Below are 6,959 nucleotides of genomic sequence, written 5' to 3' on the forward strand. Positions count from 1 at the left end.
GCAACATTTCCTGTGTTCCCCTATGCCCTTGCCTGATGAAAGTGTGACTATTTGTAGGCTGCCCTTGCTTGTGATATAAGAGGACACAAACTTCAGGAGTGCATAGGTACTGGTGACAACTGCTGGACTATGCTGGCTGCAGGATGGTAGCGTGAACTACTAAGGGCACTAGCGTGTCTCTGTGACTGCCAGATTGGTGTGTGAGGCAGGGTGGCAGCAGAGATGCGTGTCTGCCACCACAGTAAGTGGGTTGGTTTCTTCCAATGCTGGCTACTGTGCAGTGTGCAGGCATCATTAACACATGATGCTGTGATTTGTGGGTGTAAGCAGTGTTGCCAGGGATGCTGTGGGGGAGTCCGTCAGTGTTGTTATATTCTTCTTTAAAGTTGCATAATTTTGCTGTTGACTTTGCTGCTAGGAGTGTAAGAGATCCCAACTGCATTAAGCTACTATTACATTGACATCAGTCGCATTGACATAGCAGTACCATTGGATTACACTGTTAGTCAAACTGTGACTTTTGTTGCATTCTCACATAATGGCAGGTGAAGAGAAAACAACAGAGTACAGTACGTGATCCCTCACAAACCCATATAACCGTCAGTTCTGGGTTGTGGACTATGCCACATCTAAAATCTGCACAAGCTTCTAATCAGATATTTGTACAAGACTTCTCCAAAAAGACTATTTGGAATTTAGTACTTTCGGAGAGATCTGCAATACTAAAATGCCTGTATGCCACTGGTTCAGGATAGCAAATCAGTAATCTCAAATGGACAACATGTTCTTGAAAAAAGTGTTCAGGCTCTAGCCCAATAAAGGCATTATTAACTTGGTAAGTTTGTAGAAAAACCTTTTTCAAGAATAGTTAAAGAATTACTATATAACGGCGAAGATTGAAATCAACATGGGAGTCCGGACAAGAACATACAAAAACCTACCTACCACAGAAAGAAATGAGCAAACTGATAATGGATGACTTTTCAGCAGCTTAACACATTATTATAGGTGAAAAACTACTTTAATTCTGAGAGAAGAGCTGCTGTGTAACAAATCCACAAGTGTTTGTTGTAAGTACCATTGTATGCAGTAAACTTTGCTGTTGTGTGGTAGAAAACACAGCCAAGGGTTGACAACTAGTGATATACACATCTGTCACACAGACCATTGACCCTTATACAAAACTAGTGCATAGGTCGCTTCACAGCCAATACATGACATTTGTGGTTTTGCTTCGCTGGGTCAGTTGCTTCTGTGCTTAACTGGAACAGAATTGTCTTAGGTTTACTGTGCGGGGTTCCACTAAAGCAAAAGCATTTTTACCACCAGATTATGGAAATAAATCAATCCTAATTTAATATTCTTCTGTACTTTACTTTTTTCTTTAAATTTTGCATCAGTTTCAGTAAGCAGAAAAACTAAAATTGATTAAAGTTGAGTTTCATTTTGATTTGAATCTGGCTATCTAAAGTCAAAGAACAACATATTCATGGTTGCTAAACAACAGAGTAGAAAAAAATTGCTAGGAAATCTATTGATTTGGAAAGGAAGTTCAAGTTTCACCTTTTTCAAAGACTTATGTGAAAGGATAAAACTATACTGAGGTTATACTGCTATGAACACTTACTTTGGTGTTTATTAAACTTGGTGGGGCTTACTTTCAGTTAAAAGATGGGTAGGATCTGGCCATACATTTCCATTACTCATCTGTGAAATGGTAATACTAGCAACCAACTACAGAACTGTTTTGAAGGCAAAAGTATACTTTGCAAATCTGAAGTACTATACTAAGTAAATGTTTAGCAATGATAAGTTTTAACCAATGCCACATGTTCTTTCTCATTCTAATTTTTCAAGTAGCAGTACAAGATATTCTAGTTGAACAACTGCTTTTGGCTTCTATAATTAAGATGTTAACAACATAACATTTCTAATCCCGGAGCACTAAAAAGCATGAAGAAAAACAACCAAGCTCCAGTCAAAACAGCCCCATGTTGGTTTTGATGCAGCAGAGCAGAGGTGGCTAACTTATGAATGGCCCTCCAGATACTGCTGAACTACATGTCCCATTATCATTGACCATTGGCCATGATGGCTGAGGATGATGGGAGTTGCAGTTCAACAACATTTAAAGAGCTGCAGATTAGCTACCCTTGCAGTAGAGGAACCAATTTAGCTGCTCTGAATCAAACAATTTATATCCAAAATTTGGAAATGATACACTATGATGGTCTAATTACAAGCAGACAATCACACCCCTTAGTACACCAATAAGTACAGTCAAACCTTGGCTGTTGAACATTATCGGTTGCAGAAGCCTGTTGGGCTTCTGAAATGTTCAGCAACCAAGGCGAGACTTCTGATTGGTTGCAAGAGCTTCTTGCACTCAAGCAGAAGCCACGTAGGACGTTTGGCTTCCAAAAGCTATTAAAAAACCAGAGCATTTACTTCTGGGTTTTTGGCGTTTGGGAGCCGAAATGTTCGAAAACGGAGCCATTCAACAAGCGAGGTTTGACTGTACTGGTATTTACCTCTCCTCTGTCAAAACACTACATTTACCCAAGAAACCTTGCAGGAGATTGCATAGAAGTCAAGATTAAGATGTGTACTGAAGTCTTTTAAATAACAGAAACACTCACTCCTATTAGTAGTATATATGGAACACAGGCATACTGACCTGTCACAAATACACTCGTGAAAGGTAGGTTTGCTTGCAACCAGGGGGCAAAGGAAGTGATAGTCATCATGTTATGCTACAAGCTAGCCAGACCTTCCAGTTTAAACATGCAACAGCACAATCTTAACCAACAGCCCTCCATGATTGCCATTCTAGTTACCGAGGACAGCCCAGCAGCCAAACGTTTTGGAGTGTGATCAGGTTGCACTATATGCATCCCAGATCAAACTACCAAATCACACTTACCATGTGACCAGTAAGTCATTTACAGCTTTTGAGCACGTGTTCTACATAATCCATGCGAACAGAAATTTTCAGATTAAAATTGCGAAACCGATATGCACTTTTATTTTCTGTTTTACGCTTGACGCTCAAGTATGCTGGGGTCTTGGGATCTGCAAGCACGATCCTGAACCCCACAAACCATACCAAAATAAAACCGAATAAAGAGTCGAACCGCCCGTTCCAATGGTTAACAGACCGCATAGGAAGCAGAGCGGTTGGCAATCCTATAGGCTAAACCGGGACGCTGCTTAAGGCGGGGCTGTCAAGCCCATACGCTGAGCTCCCGTTTCCTCGTCCGCCGCCTTCATGCAAAGCGCGGGGCGCGCACGTGGGCTGGGTGCGACCGACACACCCTCACCCCGGCGCCGCACGCTGCCGAGGGGCGGCACAGGCCCCGCCAAGGGCGCCTTCCCTCCTTCCGCGCGAGCGTTTTGCGGGCGAGGGGAGGTTGCCGGGGTCCCGCCCCCTCCGCAGTGGGGGGCGCGCGTGTGCCTGCTCTCCCTCCCTCCGTCCCAGAGGAGCGGCAGGGCCTGTCGCTTTAAGAGAAGGCCCGGCTGCCGGGGCCGCTGCGGAGGGAGCGGGAAGGAGGGGTTGGGTTCGGGGGGGAAGCCGGAACCTGGCCTAGCGGGTCCCTCCGGCGCTGCCCCCTGCCTCGGCCCGGGAGCCCCGGCGTCTTACCTGGTGCGTGGCCCGGCTTGGGCCGGCGGTGGCTTGCGAGCTGCCCGCCCCGCTCTCTGGCGCCGGCCTCTCGCCCCGCGCTGCGCTGGCGCTGCCTGTGCCCTGCCGCGGTGCCTCTCGGCTTCTGCCTCGCCAAGATGGCGGCCGCGCTATTGCTGCTGAGGAGGCGGCGGCTGCGGGCGCTGGGACGGCGGCGGCGGCCACTTTCGCTCACTGAGAGGAGAGGAGCAGGGACACGGGGAGCCATGGCGGGGGGGAGGAGAGGCGCCATGGCCAGGCCAGAACAATCGAACTCGGCACCCCTAGCTGGCCCTCGGAGCCCCCACCTAGAAATACTCGGCGGCGTGCTTCGCCGCAACCGCCACACTGTCCCCGAGCCCACATCCCGTGCTCTTCCCCCCACATAGAACCCACAAGGACCCCTGTAGCATCGATTCGTTCATCGTTCGACTGGTTGAGTCTGGCGGTGACGGAAATTACCGAACGCTTTCGGCCGAAGAGACTGGCGTGAGTTAGCAATTCTCGCGCGAGGCGCCAGCTAAAGGTTCGCGAGGGTAAGATTCCAACGGGAGCTCCTTGGAAGTGACGTAGCGTTTGGCTAACCTTGCTCCTGTGTTTAGGGGTGGGGCTGTGCAGACCTTGGTAGGCCTGCGATCAACTGAGAGCCTTCCTTTTGATTGAAAGTATTTTCACATGCAGTAATCGAATTCTCTCTGTTCGCAGTTCGTCTCCACGCGGTTTCTCCAGCATGCTTTTGCCACGGCTGTTTTTTATTAAAGCCCGAAAGACGGCACATAAATCTCTTACAGTGAATGAAATAAGATTGAGAACTGGATCCCTTTAATCAAAGGCCCCATGCATTAATTTGATATAACCTGGTATCAATTTCTCTTTCAATTCACCTCCCCACCCCGCGCACATTTCTTGTCTTACCACTTCAGTATTACTGTAAAAGGTTTGCCACTGTGGAAAATAATTGAGCTATTTTTGTAACTGCCTTGCAAGGAAAATTGTGATAGCTCTAAGGTGCTGCAGTGTATTTTGTTCTTGCAATGTATTTGTTTTGGTAAAAGGTTATAAATTATATGTAACACTGTATGTGTGCATGTATATATATCTGGCCAGGACTTTCCTACTTATATCTCTAAAACATAAGGACACATTTTAGACAAAATTTAAGTTTTTTCGTGCTGCATATTTACAACTGGAAAGATGGACACCAACTTGAAAGGGCAGATTAACCTCATCCATAGATCTGACTATTCCTAGTTGTGATGACTATAAGCTGCTACTGAATACCAGGTACCAGAGAATAGCTGGTTATGTTGAGACTGCTCAAAGGTCACAGTAAGTTTTATGGCTGAGTGGTGATTTTAACGCAGGTCCTAGTCCATGTAATATTCCTGCACTTTATTCAGCGTTCTGGAGGGAAAGATGTAGAAATGAATACACTGAGCCAGGGGCATAATCTTTTCCAGTAGGTCTGGAAAGTTATGGAATCCTTTTCTTTCCTTGTTAACAGTCCTGTGTGACACCTTTTAAGTCTAACCAGGCTGCAATCCTGTTCATACTTACCAGGGAGTGATCCACATGGAATTCAGTGGGGCTTAGTTCTGAGTAATCTAGTATTTGTTGTATGAATCCACCCCTTCTGAGCCATAATAAGACACTTAGGTGCCAGGTATTAATACAATTGCAGTGTTCAAGTGGCCATAGAACTTTCCTCCCCAGAAGAAGGGTTTGGGAGAGCAGGGAACCCTTCTTAAAACTAGGCTATTTTTTTCCATTTAGTTAGGTGCTATCTATAGAACAGCAATTCCTAAAGTGTCCACAGTATAATGGAGGGGGAAGAACTTGGCCACACACCTTAGACTTCTTAATTGCCCCACCAAGTCTAGTGGACACCAGCCACCCGTGAATGGGATAAGGAAGCTTTTGCTCTCAATAGTGGAGAAATAGACCAGTAAGTATGTGGAAAAATAGGATGGTAGGCTAAATAGACCTTTGGTCTGATTCAGCAGGGCTCCTTTTAAGTTGTTATTCTACTTATATCTGAGGAATTGTATTTTCAGGCAGCTAAAGGGGTAATCTAGGCCGCAGTGTCCAAATCCATCAGGCGGGGGGTGGGGGGACTTAGTATAGTGGTACCTCGGGTTACATATGCTTCAGGTTACATACGCTTCAGGTTACAGACTCCGCTAACCCAGAAATATTACATCGGGTTAAGAACTTTGCTTCAGGATGAGAACAGAAATTATGCAGTGGCAGCAGGAGGCCACATTAGCTAAAGTGGTGCTTCAGGTTAAGAACAGTTTCAGGTTAAGAAGAGACCTCCAGAATTAAATTCTTAACCTGAGGTACCACTGCTGGACGTAGCTGCGAAGCATTAAGTCTGTAGTGCGTGAAAGTGAATGGGGTGGTGCTAAGTTGGTTGCCTATTCCTCAAGGCCTGTATACAGTGCAGGGGCCACCTGTTTGAAGGATGATTGCTGGATTCCATTTTGAAGCTCTAAAAGATGTTGCTCTGTGCAGATACAGGACCTATATACGTGAATGCAAAAAGACCACAAAGAAGAAACACAACTTTTATTTTAGAGAAAAACATTCCAACTGCCTTGTGAAGAGTTTTCTTGGGAAAACCATCTACCAAAAAACCCAGCATATTAGGTTTATATCTGAAATGTACACACTTGCATTTTAAGAAACATCTGTTCAAATTACAACAAACAATATACAGCTTTGCCCTTCTATTTTGAAAATGAACAACTCATACCTATTTTTAAATAAGCATGCTTAGGATCCTTTCCTTGCAGTTCTGCTGCTGTAATGCTGCCCAACTAAAGGCCTTTTACCATGTAATTGTTTTCCCCACAAAAAAACGAAGCCAGGACAGATCGTGATGAGTGCTCACTGGAAAGACAGATCGTGAAGCTTAGACTCCAATACTTTGGCCACTTCATGAGAAGAGAAGACTCCCTGGAAAAGACCCTGATGTTGGGAAAGATGGAGGGCACAAGGAGAAGGGGATGACAGAGGACGAGATGGTTGGACAGTGTTCTCGAAGCTACCAGCATGGGTTTGACCAAACTGTGGAAGCAGTGGAAGACAGGAGTGCCTGACGTGCTCTGGTCCATGGGGTCACAAAGAGTCGGACACAACTAAACGACTGAACAACAACAACAACCTTTTGAAACCTAGAACAGTTATACAGTACTGCATCACATGTCCAATTGATAATTGAACTTCGGAGTAAACATGGGTAGGATTGAGCTGCTATAACTTTCTATATTGCTCCAGGGTGAATTTTGTGATCCAGAAT

General features: G+C 45.3%; 1 protein-coding gene and 1 long non-coding RNA gene across 4 annotated transcripts in view; one reads left to right on the forward strand and one right to left on the reverse strand.

Annotated features, from left to right (window-relative positions):
• INO80 (INO80 complex ATPase subunit) overlaps positions 1 to 3,789 on the reverse strand; it is a 53,695-nt gene extending 49,906 nt beyond the window's left edge. For 2 of the 3 annotated variants that reach the window (XM_081886412.1, XM_081886410.1), the window contains exon 1: positions 3,641 to 3,788. The gene's annotated coding sequence lies outside the window, so the exon portion shown is untranslated. Of the gene's footprint in view, positions 1 to 3,640 lie in introns of all 3 variants that reach the window. The other variant, XM_081886411.1, reaches the window with a different exon arrangement.
• On the forward strand, positions 2,845 to 6,913 carry LOC309356425. Its single transcript, XR_014162779.1, has 4 exons — positions 2,845 to 3,643; positions 4,048 to 4,194; positions 4,364 to 5,603; positions 6,173 to 6,913. It is a non-coding gene; the product is annotated as an uncharacterized lncRNA (long non-coding RNA).
• Positions 6,914 to 6,959: the final 46 nt, after the last annotated feature.

This window comes from Podarcis melisellensis (genome assembly GCF_964234715.1).
Source record: "Podarcis melisellensis genome assembly, chromosome: 1".
NCBI classification, from domain to species: domain Eukaryota; kingdom Metazoa; phylum Chordata; class Lepidosauria; order Squamata; family Lacertidae; genus Podarcis; species Podarcis melisellensis.